We start from the raw sequence: 19,549 nt of genomic DNA, 5'->3' as shown, positions 1-19,549 counted from the left end.
AAATTTCTTTAAATTGAATAAACTTCGCCTAAAACAATGGCAATTGTTTGATACCCACATTGTCTTAATCGGTAAATATACGCTGTTGAGGGGTTTTGGGGCTGGGGAGGCGCCTCAGACATCAAGGAATACATTTTTATATCAGCATTGCACCCTACCTTTAAATAGCTTTCATTTGATATCCATATTGTCCGAATCGGTAAAATTGTTCCGCTGGGGTGTCTTGGGGGGTGGGGAGGGATTTTTTGTGTCAGATTTGTATTCTAATTTTCAATACCTTTCATTTGATACCCATATTGCTCAAAACGGCAAAAGTGTCCTGTTGGGTGGTGTTTTTGGGGATGGGGGGCCCCCGACACTAAGGGTAACATTTTATTGCCATGTTCGTACTCTACTCTTAAATACCTTTCATTTGATACCTATATTGCCCAAAGCGGTGAAAGTGTCCTTTTGAGGGTTTTTGTGGGTGGGGAACCCCCCCCCCCCCCCCAAAAAAAAAAAAAGCTAAGAGAGGATTTTATATACCAAATTCGTACTCTACTCTTAAATACCTTTCATTTGATACCCATATTGTCCCAATCGGTGCACATGTCCGTTCGGGTGGGGCGTCCCCCCAGGTTATTTGACACAAATTTTTTTTTACCCATTTTGATATTTTTGGGGTACCATTAGGTGGCACCATTCTCCGAGATCTGGCGTTTTTGAAAATTGCGTTAAGGGGGAGGGTCCGCCCCCCCTTCGGATATCAAAACATGTAGTACTCTTTTTTCACCGGGGGTTCAAACTCTACTATCTGTGAAAATTTCATGAAAATCTGTTAAGCCGTTTTTGAGTCTATACGGAACAGACAAACAAACTAACAAACAAAGCGCAACAATTTCATTTGTATACCCACCACCGAAGGATGGGGGTATATTCATTTTGTCATTCCGTTTGCAACACATTTCAATTTCCGACTCTATAAAGTATATATATTCTTGATCAGCGTAAAAATCCAAGACGATCTAGACATGTCCGTCCGTCTGTCTGTGGAAATCACGCTACAGTCTTTTTAAAAATAAAGATATTGAGCTGAAACTTTGCACAGATTCTTTTTTTGTCCATAAGCAGGTTAAGTTCGAAGATGGGCTATATCGGCCTATATCTTGATATAGCCCCCATATAGACCGATTCGCCGATTAAGGGTCTTAGGCCCATAGAAGCCACATTTATTATCCGATTTTGCTGAAATTTGGGATAGTGAGTTGTGTTAGGCCCTTCGACATCTTTCGTCAAGTTGGCCCAGATCGGTCCAGATTTGGATATAGCTGCCATATAGACCGATCTCTCGGTTTTAGGTTTTGGGGCCATAAAAGACGCATTTATTGTCCGATTTTGCTGAAATTTGAGAAAGAGATTTGTGTTAGGTTCTTGGTTGTCCTTCTTTAATTTGGCTCAGATCGGTGGAGATTTGAATATAGCTGCCATATAGACCGATATCTTTGTTTAAGGTTTTGGGCCCATAAAAGGCACTTTTATTGTCCGATTTCGCCGAGATTTGAGAAAGAGAGTTGTGTTAGGTTCTTGAACGTCCTTCTTTAATTTGGCTCAGATCGGTGGAGATTTAAATGTAGCTGCCATATAGACCGATATCTCTGTTTAAGGTTTTGGGCCCATAAAAGGCACTTTTATTGTCCGATTTCGCCGAGATTTGGGACAGTGCGTTTATGGTTCAGATCGGTTTATTTTTAGATATAGCTACTTAGAGACCAATATTTTGTTATATACAGTTGAACATTGATTTGTACCGATTAGTATTTTGTCCAAATCGGAACATATTTCGATATAACTGCTATGGGACATAAGGTATGCAATTTACACTGGATTTTGATGAAAGGTAGTTTACATATATACTCGAGGTAGCGGGTATCCAAAGTTCGGCCCTGTCAAACTTAACGCCTTTTTAATTTTTATATAATAGATGACTCATTTCAATTAAATGGATGTAACTTCACAGTGTATGTATTGTTATAGAACAACTTGACTTTTGAATAAGTCATTTGGTTGTTTAGAATTTTTACAAAATGTTTTTATCTAATTTTTATTTTTTAGGGACTACCCTGCGTATAATTGATATTAATTATTGAATTTTTTCAATAAAATGGCTATAACTTTTTTTTCTGTGTACCGATTATTATAAAACAAATTTTCTGCAAACACTAGCAAAATTCTCAATTCAGATCCATATACAAAAAACCAAAAAATCTAAAGCAAATATTAAAGAAAAATATTGCAAAACTTTTTTTTGTGATGAAACAGAAACTAAACTTGAACATTTTCCCTTCAGCCACCAGCTTGCATATTGCGTTCTAATATTTAATAATATTTAATTGCTACTTATAAAAAAAATTATATAAAAATGAATAATTATTGCAATGATACTTATCGCCAAACATTTTTTAATGATCATCCCATCAACAAAAGCTAACTTTTCAATTTTTTTTTTTCGGTTCTGCACTAAAATATTTATTGATAACACCTATGGCATTAGTATTGGCAAATTTATTTCTCCATGACCTTGCCGAGCTTAACTCAACCATGCGGGTAGCCTTGTCAATGCCATCTCTTAACATTAAAAACTTCTTCCTCCTCTCCCCCACTTTACCCTCCTTGCAGTAGTTGTGCTATAAAATTATCTTAAATTTCTATCACTTCATATAGTTTAACTCAATTCATCATGACTATATATAGGGCCTACATGAAAAGAATTTCGCAGTCGTTAGGCCGGTTAGTTTCTCTATGCTCAGCCAGCATGCCTGTCCCTCTGGGGCATTGATGATGTCAAAGATGGATCATTAATCATAGCCATGGCAAACGATTGTGAGTGTAGCGCCGCACCATGAACGAACGTCATATGCCGCTTTATGACGATTTATTATATATAAAAAGCTATAGACATAAATTATGTATTACCAAAAACAACAATACAAACAAAAAAGAGACTCCAGCAGCAAAATGCCATGGCATAGCAAAATCTCCCAAAACTAAATAACAATTGTGAAAAAATAAACAAAAATGAAAAAAAGCCAACACGCACACACACACACACACATAGACAATAATACGAAAAAGGTAATTAATCAAATCGCCAGAGAGAGTCAAAGAGGCCTTTCTGAAAGAGCGATGGTTGGCTGCCTAATGGATGACAGCATAAAGCAGGTTAAATGAAAAATAACAGTGAATTGTGAGAGAACAGGAAAATAACTATTTCCGCAGAGAAAAATCTTCACAGGCAAAACGATTTGATAGGTTTTAAGGGGATGTAAAGGGGAATCATAGAAGGGCACCTTAGCGCAGAGGTTAGTATGTCCACCTATGACGGACATGGATTCGAATCCTGGCGAGACCATTAGAAAACAATTTCAGCGGTGGTTTTCCCTCAAAATTTGGAGTTGCAAAGGGGAATCATTAAAAAAATTAAACAAAAACCAGTAAGAAAAGGCTAAAGTCGGGCGGTGCCGACTTTATAATACCCTACACCTAACCTTTAAATACAAAAATGGGGCCATATCTAATTCTGATCAACTTTCGATGGACCTCGACGGATGTATTCAGATAGGTTATTAAAATTACCGTATCAAATTTCGAGCAAAGCGTAATAACTACGCTCGACAAATGACAAAAAAATTACCCAAAATGTGACGAACATATAGATGGGAGCTATATCCAAATCTGAACCGATTCCTATAAAATTCACTAGTAATGTCGAGAGTCATAAAAAAATCCTTCTTGCTAAATTTCGAGAGAATCGGTTAATAAATGACCATTTTATTGCTGTATTACTGCAAATCGGACGAACATATATATGGGAGCTATATTCAACTCTGAACCGATTTCTATGAAATTCATCACTAATATCGAGAGTCATAAGAAAATCCTTTTTGCTAAATTTCCAGATAATCGGTTGACAAATGACCATTTTATTGCTGTATCTCTGCAAATCGGACGAAAATATATACATGGGAGCTATATCTTAATCTGAACCGATTTCTATGAAATTCATCACTAATATCAAGAGTCATAAGAAAATCCTTCCTGCCAAATTTCGAGAGAATCGGTAAACAAGTGACCATTTTTTTACTGCATTACTGCAAATTGGACGAACATATATATGGGAGCTATATCCAACTCTGAACCGATTTCTATGAAATTCACCACTAATATTGAGAGTCACAAGAAAATCCTTCCTGCCAAATTTCGAGAGAATCGGTTTACAAATGACCATTTTATTGCTGTATTACTGCAAATCGTATGAACATATATATGGGAGCTATATCTAAATCTAAACCGATATCTATGAAATTCACCACTAATATTGAGAGTCATAAGAAAATCCTTCCTGCCAAATTTCCAGAGAATCGGTTAACAAATGACCATTTTATTGCTGTATTACTGCAAATCGGACGAACATATATATGGGAGCTATAACGAAATCTAAACCGATTTCTCTGAAATTCACCACTAATATTGAGAGTCATAAGAAAATCCTTTCAGCCAATTTTTGACAGCATCGGTTAACAAATGACCATTTTATTGGTGTATTACTGCAAATCGGACGAACATATATATGACGGCTATAGCCAAATCTGAACCGATCTAAGCAAAATTGAAGAAGGATATCGAGGGGCTTAACTTAACCAACTTAAGCAAATTTCTTCAAAATCGGACAATAAATACGCCATTTATGGGCGAAAGACCTTAAATCGAGAGATCGGTCTAAATGGCAGCTATATCCAAATCTGGACCGATCTGGGTCAAATTGAAGAAAGATGTCGAAGGTGCTAACACAACTCTCCGTCCCAAATTTCGGCGACATCGAATAATAAATGCGCCTTTAATGGGCTCAAAACTTAAAATCGAGAGATCGGTCTATATGGCAGCTATATCTAAATCCGGACCGATCTATGCCATATTGCAGAAGTATGTCGAGGGCCTAAACATAATTCACTGTCCTAAATTTCGACGACATTGGACAATAAAAGCGCCTTTTATGAGCCCAAAGTCTTAAATCGAGAGATCGGTCTATATGGCAGCTATAGCCAAATCTGAACCGATCTAAGCACAATTGAAGATGGATATCGAGGGGCTTAACTTAACCGACTTTACCAAATTTCTGCAAAATCGGACAATAAATACGTCTTTTATGGGCACAAGACCTTAAATCGAGAGATCGGTCAATATGGCAGCTATATCGAATTCTGTACCGATCTGGGCAAAATTGACGAAGGATGCTAAAGGGCATAACACAACTCTCTGTCCCAAATTTCGGGGATATCGGATAATAAATGCGCCTTTAATGGGCTCAAAACTTAAAATCGAGAGATCGGTCTATATGGCAGCTATATCTAAATCCGGACCGATCTATGCCATATTGCAGAAGTATGTCGAGGACCTTAACATAATTCACTGTCCTAAATTTCGACGACATCGGATAATAAATGCGCTTTTTTGGACTCAAAACTTAAAATCGAGAGATCGGTCTATATGGCAGCTATATCTAAATCTGGACCGATCTGTGCCATATTGCAGAAGTATGTCGAGGACCTTAACATAATTCACTGTCCTAAATTTTGGCGACATCGGATAATAAATGCGCCTTTAATGGGCTCAAAACTTAAAATCTAGAGATCGGCCTACATGGCAGCTATATCTAAATCTGGACCGATCTGTGCCATATTGCAGAAGTATGTCGAGGGCCTTGATATAATTCACTGTCCTAAATTTCGATGACATCGGATAATAAATGCGCCTTTTTTGGGCTCAAAACTTAAAATCGAGAGATCGGTCTATATGGCAGCTATAGCCAAATCTGAACCGATCTAAGCAAAATTGAAGAAGGATATCGAGGGGCTTAACTTAACCGACTTAGCCAAATTTCTGCAAAATCGGACAATAAATACGCCTTTTATGGGCGCAAGACCTTTAATCAAGAGATCGGTCTATATGGCAGCTATATCGAATTTTGGACCGATCTGGGCCAAATTGACGAAGGATGCTAAAGGGCATAACACAACTCTCTGTCCCAAATTTCAGCAAAATCGGATTATAAATGTGGCTTTTATGGGCCTAAGACCCTAAAATGGCGGATCGGTCTATATGGCAGCTATATCGAATTCTGTACCGATCTGGGCAAAATTGAGGAAGAATGTAGAGTGGCCTAACACATTTCACTGCCCCAAATTTCGGCGAAATCGCACAATAAATGCGCCTTTTACAGATCCAAAACCTTAAATAGAGAGATCGGTCTATATGGCAGCTATATCTAAATCTAGACCGATCTGGGCCAAATTGGAAAAGGATGTTGACTGGCCTAATACAATTCTCTGTCCCAAATTTCAGCAAAATCGGATAATAAATGTGGCTTTTATGGGGCTAAGACCCTAAATTGGCATATCGGTTTATATGGCAGCTATAACGAAATCTGGACCGATCTGGGCCAAATTCAAGAAGGATGTCGAGTGGCCTAACATAACTCTCTGTCCTAAATTTCAGCAAAATCGGATAATAAATGTGGCTTTTATGGGCCTAAGAACCTAAATCGGCAGATCGGTCTATATGGGGGCTATATCAAGATTTAGTCCGATATAGCCCATCTTCGAACTTAACCTGCTTATGGACAAAAAAAAAGAATCTGTGCAAAATTTCAGCTCAATATCTCTATTTTTAAAGACTGTAGCATGATTTCAACAGACAGACGGATGGACATGGCTAGATCGTCTTAGATTTTGACGCTGATCAAGAATATATGTACTTTATAGGGTCGGAAATGGATTTTTCGATGTGTTGCAAACGGAATGACAAAATTAATAAATCCTTCGGTGGTGGGTATAAAAATTGAACAAAAATTACCTAAAAGAATTTTAAAGATAAATTAAAGCAAATTTTTAAATAAAATTTTATTTAAAAAAAAATTTTTAGAACTTTAGAAGTCCATATTTTTATCTCAGCCTAGCCTCCCAAGATTTTCTCTAGGACCCCTTTTTAATTGATAGCCCTAGGGATAAACTTTTGTTTCCCTTGAAGTAATTTTCATTCCCAGCTAATCGAAATTTTTGGCATTTTTGTTAAAAATACTTATGTTGAACAAGGTTGCGTATAATTAATATTAATTATTGACTTATATTAGTAAAATGGCTGTAAGTCATTCGTTTGCCAACAGAAATTAGATTTTTTAAAGTTTATATAATGCTGACATGTTCAAGTTTATTTGTAAATAGAGAAATTAGGCTCTAATATAACCAAAACAAACGTAATTAACCTAAGTTCCAAGCATAATATAACTCCCATGCTTCATATATAATTCTCAATTAAATTTATGATGGATACCTTAGAGATATTAATATCCCCCCCAATCCCTTAAGAGTCTCGCTTTTACAGAGAGCTTCTAGAATAAGCCCAATCGGCGTCATCGACAACAAATTTCATAAAAATATCTTTGACTATCCCAAAGTTTTTTCAATATTTCCAGGAATTATTATTTCGAACATGGTTGCGTATAATTGATATAAATTATTGTCATATATTAGTAAAACGGCTGTAACTCTATGGAATGCCAACAGAATTTGAACATTTTAAATTCAGCGGAGAGCTATTACATCAGGTTTTATTCGCAATAGAAGAAACTAAGATCTACTGAAGACAAATCACGGAAAATTTATATTCAAATACTCAAAAGTTGCAATTTATTATCTGTATTTAGTAAATCAGCCTTCACTTCTCGACTTAGTGGACTATCCTGGAGGCCACCGTAGCGTAGAGGTTAGCATGTCCGCCTAGCTTCGAATCCTGGCGAGATCATCAGAAAAAAAAAAAAAACAAAATCATCGGTGGTTTTCCCCTCCTAATGCTGGCAACATTTGTGAGGTACTATGCCATGTAAAACTTCTCTCCAAAGAGGTGTCGCACTGCGGCTCGCCGTTCGGACTCGGCTATAAAAAGGAGTTTTCTTGTCATTGAGCTTAAATTTGAATCGGATTGCGCTCATTGATATGTGAGAAGTTTGCCCCTATTCCTTAGTGGAATGTTCATGGGCAAAATTTGCAATTTGCAACATCCAATAAGGGCTACGCCTTTACTTTTACACGCATGTTAGGCTGCTCATGACTTCGAAGATCCATTATCAGCATGTCTCTATTGGCTAGAGATTCACCTGGAGTCTTTCTGGCAGATTTGCGCCCGAAATAAAATCTCCGTCTCGAGGAAGCCTGGCTCCTGGTAAGATTTACCAGGATCTCATAGTGCCTTTCTAACACTGACTTCCAACAAGGGCTTCGCTTTTACTTTTATTGAGTTGCCCAAAAAGTAATTGCGGATTTTTCATATAGTCGGCGTTGACAAATTTTTTCACAGCTTGTGACTCTGTAATTGCATTCTTTCTTCTGTCGGTTATTAGCTGTTACTTTAAGCTTGCTTTAGAAAAAAAGTGTAAAAAAAGTATATTTGATTAAAGTTCATTCTAAGTTTTATTAAAAATGCATTTACTTTCTTTTAAAAAATCCGCAATTACTTTTTGGGCAACCCAATACAAGCATGTAAGGCTGCTCACGACTTCGCTCATCATGTCTCCGTATATCTCTAGGCGGTGAAGTTTCACCAAGAGTCTATCTGGCAGAGTAGCTCTCGAAACAAAATCTTCGCAATAAAAATATTTTTTTTAGATTTTCCTTTTTGGCTGCCCTTATTGCCTCTGAATACTTTCTTGAATTTTCTACTCAACATACATGAAAAATTTTTAACTCAGACACTTGCCTCAAATTTTCATTCAAACTTAACCTTTGCTAAACCCTCGTTTAATAAATTACCATGAAGTGAAACCCATGTTTTACATAAAACTCTTATCATAAAATAATCAACCAAAAAAAATGACTATGACATCATTATTTAGCAACAGCAAAAAAACAAAAACACTCATACTCCAAAATTAAGACTAAAGCCAAAAAAAAAGCCTAAATTGTGTGAAACCAAAAGTAATGGTAAAGACTCTCGTTTTTTATTTGTGCGCGCCGCAAACTTTATACAAATGAAAATGTTTATGCAAAATTATACAAAATTCTCTAGAGCTGTATTTTTTAGTAAATAAATTAACCAAAACAAAAACAGCGCTCATATGCTATGGCCTAACGAAAAAAGAAAATTACAAAAACTGGCGGAAATAAATATTGGGTTGCCCAAAAAGTAATTGCGGATTTTTCATATAGTCGGCGTTGACAAATTTTTTCAACGGCTTGTGACTCTGTAATTGCATTCTTTCTTCTGTCAGTTATCAGCTGTTACTTTTAGCTTGCTTTAGAAAAAAAGTGTAAAAAAAGTATATTTGATTAAAGTTCATTCTAAGTTTTATTAAAAATGTATTTATTTTCTTTTAAAAAATCCGCAATTACTTTTTGGGCAACCCAATACTAAGAGATTTGTTTAAACTTTTTTACTTTGTTTGTGCAATTATGGCATTATTTTGTTTTATTTCTTGCCAAAACACTAAAAACTCACCAAACAAATTCATACCATATTAGATAATCCATCCAAAGCATTAAAGTTGGCAAAACTAACTAAGGGCGGCAGGATTATGTGTTGGCATTTATGTGAGTTTTGGAAACATTTTTAATTTTATAAATAGCCATAAATATCATTTTAAGTTAATAAAACCTTCATATTTATTTATTTAAGAGTGGTTGCCACCCTGCAGAGATGATAAAATACTTTATTGTGGGAAAGAAAGAATCCAATGAGTTTATAATTCGTTTTTTTTTTCTTCCACACCATGATTTATTGCTGGCAGTTATGTTTTACACGACTAAATATACCAAGAGCAAAGTATAACACCTTAAAGGAAATGATCATAGACATTCATTTATGGCTTACGAAAGTGATTATGTTTAAAATGTTTTCAAAAATCAATAAATTTTATTAAAATATTGATATTTTATTCTATAGTACTTGGTGACGTATGAGTGTTATTATTTAAGGGGTGGTTTTACCAAAAAGGACATATCTTCTATTAATGACAAGGGATTTTAGAATTTGTAAGACTTTTTTAAAGAAAACTTAATAATGCTTCAATTTTTATGTAAATTTTAACTTCAGTTTTAAACAAAAGCCTTGAAACGTTAGCTTGTATGAAGAAAATTTAAACCAATTTACAATTGTCGAACTTTTTGAGTATATTAAAACTCATGCAGATGATTAAAATTCAAAAGCAAATGATAAGAACGTTCATTATCGCTCTCTGAAATATTTTTATTCAACATTCTACCAAAAAATTCATTTAATTGTATCAAAATGGTCAAATTTATTTTGCAGGACTTGGTGACGTATGATTATTATTATTTAATGAGTGGTTTTACTAAAAAGGACATAATTTCCACAAATAATAAAGGATTTTAAAATTTTAAAAAAAATTTTAAAACACAACTAAATAATGCTTCAATGTTTTGTTAGTAACATATTGAAGTTTTAAACAAAAGGCTTAAAATGTTGGCTTGCAATTAGAAAATTTAAAACCTATTTAGAATTGTGCAACTTTTTGAATATAATATAAATTATGCGGATGACTATATCATAAAAGCAAATGATAATGACCATTTAAATATCGTATACGGAAAGGGATTTGTTGAATAATTGATGAAAACAATCATTAAATCGCATGGGGACATTTTATTCGGCCGGGCCGAATCTTATTTACCCTCCACCATGGATCGCAATTGTCCAGTTCTATGCGCGGTATCTCTTTTTAGGCCAACAAAGAATAACGAATTAGAACTATTATGCTATTGGCGCTATATCAACTATATAGCCCGAATCGGACCATAAATTAATGCCGAACATTGTAGAAGTCACTGTGTAATATCGGGTTGCCCAAAAAGTAATTGCGGATTTTTCATATAGTCGGCGTTGAAAATTTTTTTCACAGCTTGTTACTATGTAATTGCATTCTTTCTCCTGTCAGTTATCAGCTGTTACTTTTAGCTTGCTTTAGAAAAAAAGTGTAAAAAAGTATATTTGATTAAATTTCATTCTAAGTTTTACTAAAAATGCATTTACTTTCTTTTAAAAAATCCGCAATTACTTTTTGGGCAGCCCAATATTTCAGTTCCGTCGGATAAGAATTGAGCCTTGTAGGATCTCAAGCAGCAAATCCGTGAGATATATTTATGTGGGAGCTGTATCAAGCTATTGATCGATTCAGACCACATTAGACACGTAGGTTGAAGGTCATGAGAGAAGCCGTTGTACAAAATTTTTGCCAAATCGTATGAGAATTGCGCCCTCTAGAGGCTCAAGAAGTCAAGATCCAAGAACGGTTTATATGACAGCTATATCAGCTTATTTTCCGATTTTCGCCATATTTTGCACATTTGTTGGAAGTCATAATAAAACACCTCATACCAAACTTCAGCCAAATCGAATAAGAATTGCGCCCTCTAGAGGCTCAAGAAGTCAAGACCCAAGATCGGGTTATATGGCACCTATACCAGGTTATAAACCGATTTGGACCATACTTCGTACAAATGTTGGAAATGATACCAAAACACCACGTGCAAAATTTCAGTCGAATCGGATGAGAATTGCGCCCTATAGAGGCTCAAGAAGTCAAGGTCCAAGATCGGTTTATATGGCAGCCATATCAGGTTATGAACCGATTTTGATTAAACTCAGCACAGTTATTGGAAATCATAATAAAACACCTCATACCAAACTTCAGCCAAATCGGATAAGAATTGCGCCCTTTAGAGGCTCAAGAAGTCAAGACCCAAGATCGGTTTATATGGCACCTATACCAGGTTATCAACCGATTTGGACCATACTTCGTACAAATGTTGGAAGTGATACCAGAGCACCACGTGCAAAATTACAACCAAATCGGATGACAATTGCGCCCTCTAGAGGCTCAAGAAGTCAAGATCCCAGATCGGTTTATATGGCACCTATACCAGGTTATTAACCGATTTGGACCATACTTCGTACAAATGTTGAAAGTGATATCGAAACACTACGTGCGAAATTTCAGTCGAATTGAAGGAGAATTGCGCCATCTGGGTGCTCATGCCCGTCCGTCCGTCCGTCCGTCCGTCTGTCTGTCGAAAGCACGCTAACTTCCGAAGGAGTAAAGCTAGCCGCTTGAAATTTTGCACAAATACTTCTTATTTGTGTAGGTCGGTTGGGATGGCAAATGGGCCACATCGGTCTATGTTTTGATATAGCTGCCATATAAACCGATCTTGGATCTAGACTTCTTGAGCCACTAGAGGGCACAATTCTTATCCGATTTGGGTGAAATTTTGCATGAGGTGTTTTATTATGACTTTCAACAATTGTGCTGAGTATGGTTGAAATCGGTCCGTAACCTGATATAGCTGTCATATAAACCTAGCTGGGGTCTTGACTGCTTCAGCGTCTAGAGGGCGCAGTTCCTATCCAATTTGGCTGAAATTTTGCGTGAGGTATTTTGTTATGACTTCCAACAACTGTGCTTAGTATGGTTCAAATCCGTTCATAACCTGATATAGTTGCAATATAAACCGATCTTCCATCTGGACTTCTTTAGCCGCTAGAGGGCGCAATTCTTATGCGATTTGGCTGAAATTTTGGACAAAGACTTCTTCTATGGTCTCCAACATCCAATTCAATTTGTTTGCCAAAAAAGAGATATCGAGAAAAAAACTCGACAAATGAGATCTATGGCGGAGGGTATATAAGATTCGGCCGGGCTTTTCTATATATTTTCTCAAAATTCCCTTCGGTCATTTCTCACAGCTACCAAAACGATTTTTTATTCTTTTTTTTTCAATATTTTCTCTAAACTTGTTTCCAACGGCTTGACAACAACTGACATCAAACATAATGTGGCATAAAGCGAAAATACCAAGAAAACCCAACAAATAGACGAACGACAAATAAAACGACATTAAACCACCAAGTACTACAACAAAATAGACAGTGAAACGAGAGAATAAAAAAAAACCAAATGGAAACGGATATGTGTAAATGTTGTGAAGCAAATGACAACCGGGCATGCCTGCTTGCTTGCTGGCTTGGTTGCATGCATGCATGTAGCTGGAAAGTAAAAGGGAAGGAAACGTGTATACAGAGAATCCAACAAACGATGCCACTATTTCCGAGACTAGTTGTTGATGTTGTAGGCAACGATGGCACCCATCATCGTCATTGTACGACAAAGAGCGATTGTGTTATGTTGGTAGTGGCAGTGTTGAGGGGGGGTAAAAAGAAATCTAATGGTTAGATTTTTTTTTATGGATTCTTGTCAAACAACCACATTTATTATGCGATTCTGCTGAAATTTGGAACAGTGAATTGATTTGGGCCCTTCGACATATTTCTGTAACTTGGCCCAAATCAGTCCAGATTTGGATATAGCTGCCATATAGACCGATCTATCGATTTAAGGTCTTGGTCCCATTACAGGCGCATTTATAGTCCCATTTCGCCCAAATTTGGGACAGTGATTTGTGTAAGGCCCTTCAACATCATTCTTCATGGTGGTACTTGGGGGTGGGGCGACCTCCCATTACTTGGACCTAATTTTGTATGCCCTATTTGTAATCTACTGTCGAATATTTTTCATTTGAGACTCATATTGACATGAATGTCGAATTTATTTGTTTAAGGGAGTTTTTGGATTGGGAAGGCCCGCTGGGTACTTGTATCCAAATTTTAAGCCGATATTCGCTTTCTAGTCTCCAATACCTTTCATTTGATACCCATATTGTGCCTATCGCTTCACTTTTGGTTTTGGATGTTGTTTTTGGGTAAAGGGGGAGCGTCCGCCTCCATCCGATTTCTAAAAATTGGTCTCGTTCCAGACAAACTTACAAAATCTGTGAAAATTTAAAGAATATCGGTTCAGCCGTTTTTGATTTTACAGAACAAACAAAAAAAACCCAGCTTCATGTAGTAGTGATGGGTCATATGTCAATTTAAAGCGTTTTTGGAGGGAAGGGAGACTCCAAATTTTAATACGATATTCGCTTTCTAGTCTCCAATACTTTTCATTTGATACCCATATTGTGCCTATCGGTCCACTTTTAGTTTTAGATGGCGTTGTTGGGGTAAGGGAGAGGGTCCGCCCCCTTCCGATTTCTTAAAATTATATAGCCTATGTTTCCTTGCAGACAAACTTACACAATCTGTGAGAATTTTAAGAAAATCGGTTCAGCCGTTTTCGATTCTACGGAACAAACAAAAAAACCTAGTCCCTTATAGTAGTGATATGGTCATATGCCTATTTAAAGCGTTTTTGGAGGGAGTCCTCCCCTGAACTTCGATCTGATTTTGTATGCCAAATTCGTAATCTACTCCCGAATACCTTTCATTTAAGGCCCATATTGACATGAACGCCCAATATGTCTGTTTGGGAGAATTTTGGGGTTAGGGTTAGGTTTAGGGCACTTAGACCCAAATTTTAATGCCATATTCGTATTTTATTTTCCAATACCTTTCATTTGATACCCATATTGTACCGATCGCTTCACTTTTGATTTTTGATGGTGTTTTTGGGTAAAGGGGGAGGGTTCGCCCCCTTCCGAAATCAACAAACTATAAAGCCTATTTCTCCCTTCTGACCATATTCGCAATCTACTTCCGAATACCTTTCATTTGGGTCCCATATTGTCATGATCGTCCAAAAAAAAACCTATTTTAGTGAGTTTTTGGGTTGGGGGAGGCCCCCAGTTACTTGGACCCAACTTTAAATATAAAATTTGGTCTCTACTCCAGAATACCTTTCATTTGCGTCCCATATTGTCCCGATCGCTTAACTTTTGATTTTGGATTGTGTTTTTGGGTAAAGGGGAAGGGTCCGCCCCCCTTCCGAAAGTAACAAACTATAAAGCCTATTTCTCCCTTCTGACCATATTCGCAATCTACTCCCGTATACCTTTCCATTGAGTCCCATATTGTCATGATCGTCCAAAAAAAAACCTATTTTAGTGAGTTTTTGGGTTGGGGGAGGCCCCCAGTTACTTGGACCCAACTTTAAATATGAAATTTGGTCTCTACTCCAGAATACCTTTCATTTGCGTCCCATATTGTCCCGATCGCTTAACTTTTGATTTTGGATTGTGTTTTTGGGTAAAGGGGAAGGGTCCGCCCCCCTTCCGAAAGTAACAAACTATAAAGCCTATTTCTCCCTTCTGACCATATTCGCAATCTACTCCCGTATACCTTTCCATTGAGTCCCATATTGTCATGATCGTCCAAAAAAAAACCTATTTTAGTGAGTTTTTGGGTTGGGGGAGGCCCCCAGTTACTTGGACCCAACTTTAAATATGAAATTTGGTCTCTACTCCAGAATACCTTTCATTTGCGTCCCATATTGTCCCGATCGCTTAACTTTTGATTTTGGATTGTGTTTTTGGGTAAAGGGGAAGGGTCCGCCCCCCTTCCGAAATTAACAAACTATAAAGCCTATTTCTCCCTTCTGACCATATTCGCAATCTACTCCCGAATAGCATTCATTTGAGTTCCATATTGTCATGATCGTCAAAAAAAACCTACTTCAGGTGGTTTTGGGGTTGGAGCGGCCCCCCAGTTACTTGGACCCAACTTTTAATATGAAATTCGATCTCTCCTCCTGAATACCTTTCATTTGAGTACCATGTTGTCCCGATCGGTTCACTTTTGGTTTTGGATGGTGTTTTTGGGTAAAGGGGAAGGGGCCGCCCTCTTCCGAAATTAACAAACTATAAAGCCTATTTCTCACTTCTGACCATATTCGCAATCTACTTCCGAATAGCTTTCATTTGAGTCCCATATTGTCATGATCGTCCAAAAAAAACCTATTTTAAGGGATTTTGGGGTCGGGGCGGCCCCCCAGTTACTTGGACCCAACTTTTAATAAGAAATTTGGTCTCTACTCCTGAATATCTTTCATTTGAGTCCCATGTTGTCCCGATCGGTTCACTTTTGATTTTGGATGGTGTTTTGGGGTAAAGAGGGAGGGTACGCCCCCTTCCGAAATCAACAAACTATAAAGCCTATTTCTCCTTCCTGACCATATTCGCATTCTACTCCCGAATTCCTTTCATTTGAGTCCCATATTGTCATGATCGTCCAAAAAAAACTATTTTAGGGGGTTTGGGGGTTGGGGCGGCCCCCCTATTTTAGGGGGTTTTGGGGTTGGGGCGGCCTCCCAGTTACTTGGACCCAACTTTTAATATAAAATTCGGTCTCTACTCCTGAATACCTTTCATTTGAGTCTCATATTGTCCCGATCGGTCAACTTTTATTTTTGGGTAGTACTTTTGGGTTAAGGGGGAGGGTCCGCCCCCTTCGGAAATATACAAACTATAAAGCCTATTTCTCCCTTCTGACCATATTCGCATTCTACTCCCGAATAGCTTTTATTTGAGTCCCATATTGTCATGATCGTCCAAAAAAAACCCTATTTTTGGGGGTTCTGGGGTTGGGGCGGCCCCCCAGTTACTTGGACCCATCTTTTAATAGGAAATTCAATCTCTCCTCCCGAATACCTTTCATTTGAGTCCCATATTGTCCCGATCGGTCAACTTTTATTTTTGGGTAGTACTTTTGGGGTAAGGGGGAGGGTCCGCCCCCCCTTGAAAATTTTTATTTTCATTTGTTCCTCACAGTTGGCAACATTGTGCAATGAACTCACAGCGCGGTGGGTGACTGCACTAATCATCAAATAATAAAATCTCTATACACAGTTCATTGCGTGTAAGGTAGTACGTTTTTTTGAGGAACCTTGCTAAGTGGCTACAAAATGTTGAGGAAGGATTTTATCTTTATGACTTAGTTTTGTAGTATTTTTTTTTTTATATATTTTTAAAGATGAGGACTAACCTTATCAGATACCAGCGATCACAAGGTTTTCCTTAATTTTTCTTGTTTGTTGCCATAAAATCCAACAAGCAACAGAACAATGTTTTGTAAACATTTGTTTTTTTTTTCTTCTATTTTTTCCACACGTTTGTGAGCACTTTTGCTTGACTGCCTTTAAGCAATGAGAATTCCATGATTTAATTGTGCGTATAAAATAAAAACACATAAATTTTCGAAATAACTTAAAAAAGTACTAAAGTCATTTCAACAATAACGAGAACAACAACAATACAGAGTGTAATAAAATTTTTATTAAATTTTTGTTGTTGTTGTTTGTCTGTCTTGTGCTACTCAAACTTTGGGTTCGTCATCGTTGTCTGTAAAAAAAAAAATATGATTTATTGCTAAAATGGCACACATACACAAACATGTGAATATGGAAAACGCACACAGACTCAAGGGGACATGTTGCTATTCAACTGGGATAGTTTATATATAAGAAGAGAGGAAAAATGTCATTTGTTGTATATGGGGTGAAAAACTTTGAATTTTTTGGATAAGCCTAATGGGTGGGGAAGAAATTAGACTTAAAAATTTTTCATAAGGCTCCTTTAACGAAATCTAAGAGGATCATAAATAAGAAAAAATATGATACTCTTTATCTATTCAAATAAAGTCATACTCCAAGAGTTTTAAAAAACATTTTTCCTTAGCCCATTTTATTCCAGAGAAAAAAATTGTCACAGTAAAATAATCAAAAAATTCAAACTGACTCACATTTCGAAAATGTTATTTAAAACAAATGATTTTTTTTTTTTCAATTTTATGCCGCCGTTTTCGGCTTTTGGTTTCTATTTTCCCTTCGTTTCAGCATGAATTTGTTCAACCTGTCCAACATTTTCACCGGTGCTTACCAACTCATTATGGGACTATAATGATGATGATCATTCAAAATGCCTCAAATCTCATCAGCATAGGAATCCATCGGATGTTTAATGCTAATGAACCAGATGCCCAATTTTTGCCGATTTACTGTTGCTGTGTGCGCGCAATGGGATGGACCCCTTTGCTCATTATTTTCACAGTTAATGATGAAAAATTAACGCAGGGAAATTTATGGATTTTTATGTTTGTTTTGCAGGCAAATAATAATGACGTTTATTTTGCCATTCGTTATGCCTAAATGCCAAGAAAATAAATAAACGTTGTAATGGCTGATGAAAAGGCAAAACGGAGATGAATTGATTGACATATAAAAAGAAAAGAAATTTACAAAAAAAAAAAAAAAAACAAAAAAAGTAAAGTTTGGCCAGGCCGAGGCGTAAAGTTCGGCCAAGACCTTATCAAGAAATCTGAACCGATTTGGGCCAAGTTCCAGAAAAATGTCGAAGGGCCCAACACACTTCAATGTCCCAAATTTCGGCGACATAGGACACTAAATGCGCCTCTTATGGGCTCAAAACCTTAAATCGAGAGATCGGTCTATATGGCAGCTATATTCAAATCTGAACCGATCTGGGCCAAGTTACAGAAAAATGTCAAAGGACCCAACACAACTCACTGTCCCAAATTTCAATAAAATCGGATAATAAATGTGGCTTTTATGGCCCCAAAACCTTAAATCGAGAGATCGGTCTATATGGCAGCTATATTCAAATCTGAACCGATCTGGGCCAAGTTACAGAAAAATGTCAAAGGACCCAACACAACTCACTGTCCCAAATTTCAATAAAATCGGATAATAAATGTGGCTTTTATGGGCCCAAAACCTTAAATCGAGAGATCGGTTTTTATGGCAGCTATATTCAAATCTGGACCGATCTGAGCCAAATTGAAGAAGAATGTCGAAGGGCCTGACACAACTCACTGTCCCGAATTTAAGAAAAATCGGATAATAAATGTGGCTTTTATGGGCTCAAAACCTTGAATCGAAAGATCGGTCTATAAAGCAGCCATATCCAAATCTGAACCGATTTGGGCCAAGTTACAGAAAAATGTCGAAGGGCCCAACACAACTCACTGTCCCAAATTTCAATAAAATCGGATAATAAATGTGGCTTTTATGGGCCCAAAACCTTAAATCGAGAGATCGGTCTATATGGCAGCTATATTCAAATCTGAACCGATCTGGGCCAAGTTACAGAAAAATGTCAAAGGACCCAACACAACTCACTGTCCCAAATTTCAGTAAAATCGGATAATAAATGTGGCTTTTATGGGCCCAAAACCTTAAATCGATAGATCGGTTTATATGGCAGCTATATTCAAATCTGGACCGATCTGAGCCAAATTGAAGAAGAATGTCGAAGGGCCTAACACAACTCACTGTCCCGAATTTAAGAAAAATCGGATAATAAATGTGGCTTTTATGGGCTCAAAACCTTGAATCGAAAGATCGGTCTATAAAGCAGCCATATCCATATCTGAACCGATTTGGGCCAAGTTGCAGAAAAATGTCAAAGGACCCAACACAACTCACTGTCCCAAATTTCAGTAAAATCGGATAATAAATGTGGCTTTTATGGGCCCAAAGCCTTAAATCCAGATATGGGTCTATATGACAGCTATATCCAAATCTGGACCGATCTGGACCAAATTGAAGAAGGATGTCAAAAGGCCTAACACAACTCACTGTCCCAAATTTCAACAAAATCGGATAATAAATGTGGCTTTTATTGGCCTAAAACCCTAAATCGAAGGATCGGTCTAAAAC

At 37.0% G+C, this 19,549-nt stretch overlaps 1 protein-coding gene across 3 annotated transcripts in view; it reads right to left on the bottom strand.

The window, feature by feature from the left end:
* The window catches only part of LOC106092615 (serine-rich adhesin for platelets), a 536,371-nt gene that overhangs the window by 475,537 nt on the left and 41,285 nt on the right, over positions 1-19,549 (bottom strand). The gene's annotated exons all lie outside the window — the stretch shown is intronic.

This window comes from Stomoxys calcitrans, chromosome 3, assembly GCF_963082655.1.
Source record: "Stomoxys calcitrans chromosome 3, idStoCalc2.1, whole genome shotgun sequence".
NCBI classification, from domain to species: domain Eukaryota; kingdom Metazoa; phylum Arthropoda; class Insecta; order Diptera; family Muscidae; genus Stomoxys; species Stomoxys calcitrans.
The sequence above is the reverse complement of the archived record's forward strand: the minus strand, read 5'-3'. Positions and strand labels throughout refer to the sequence as shown.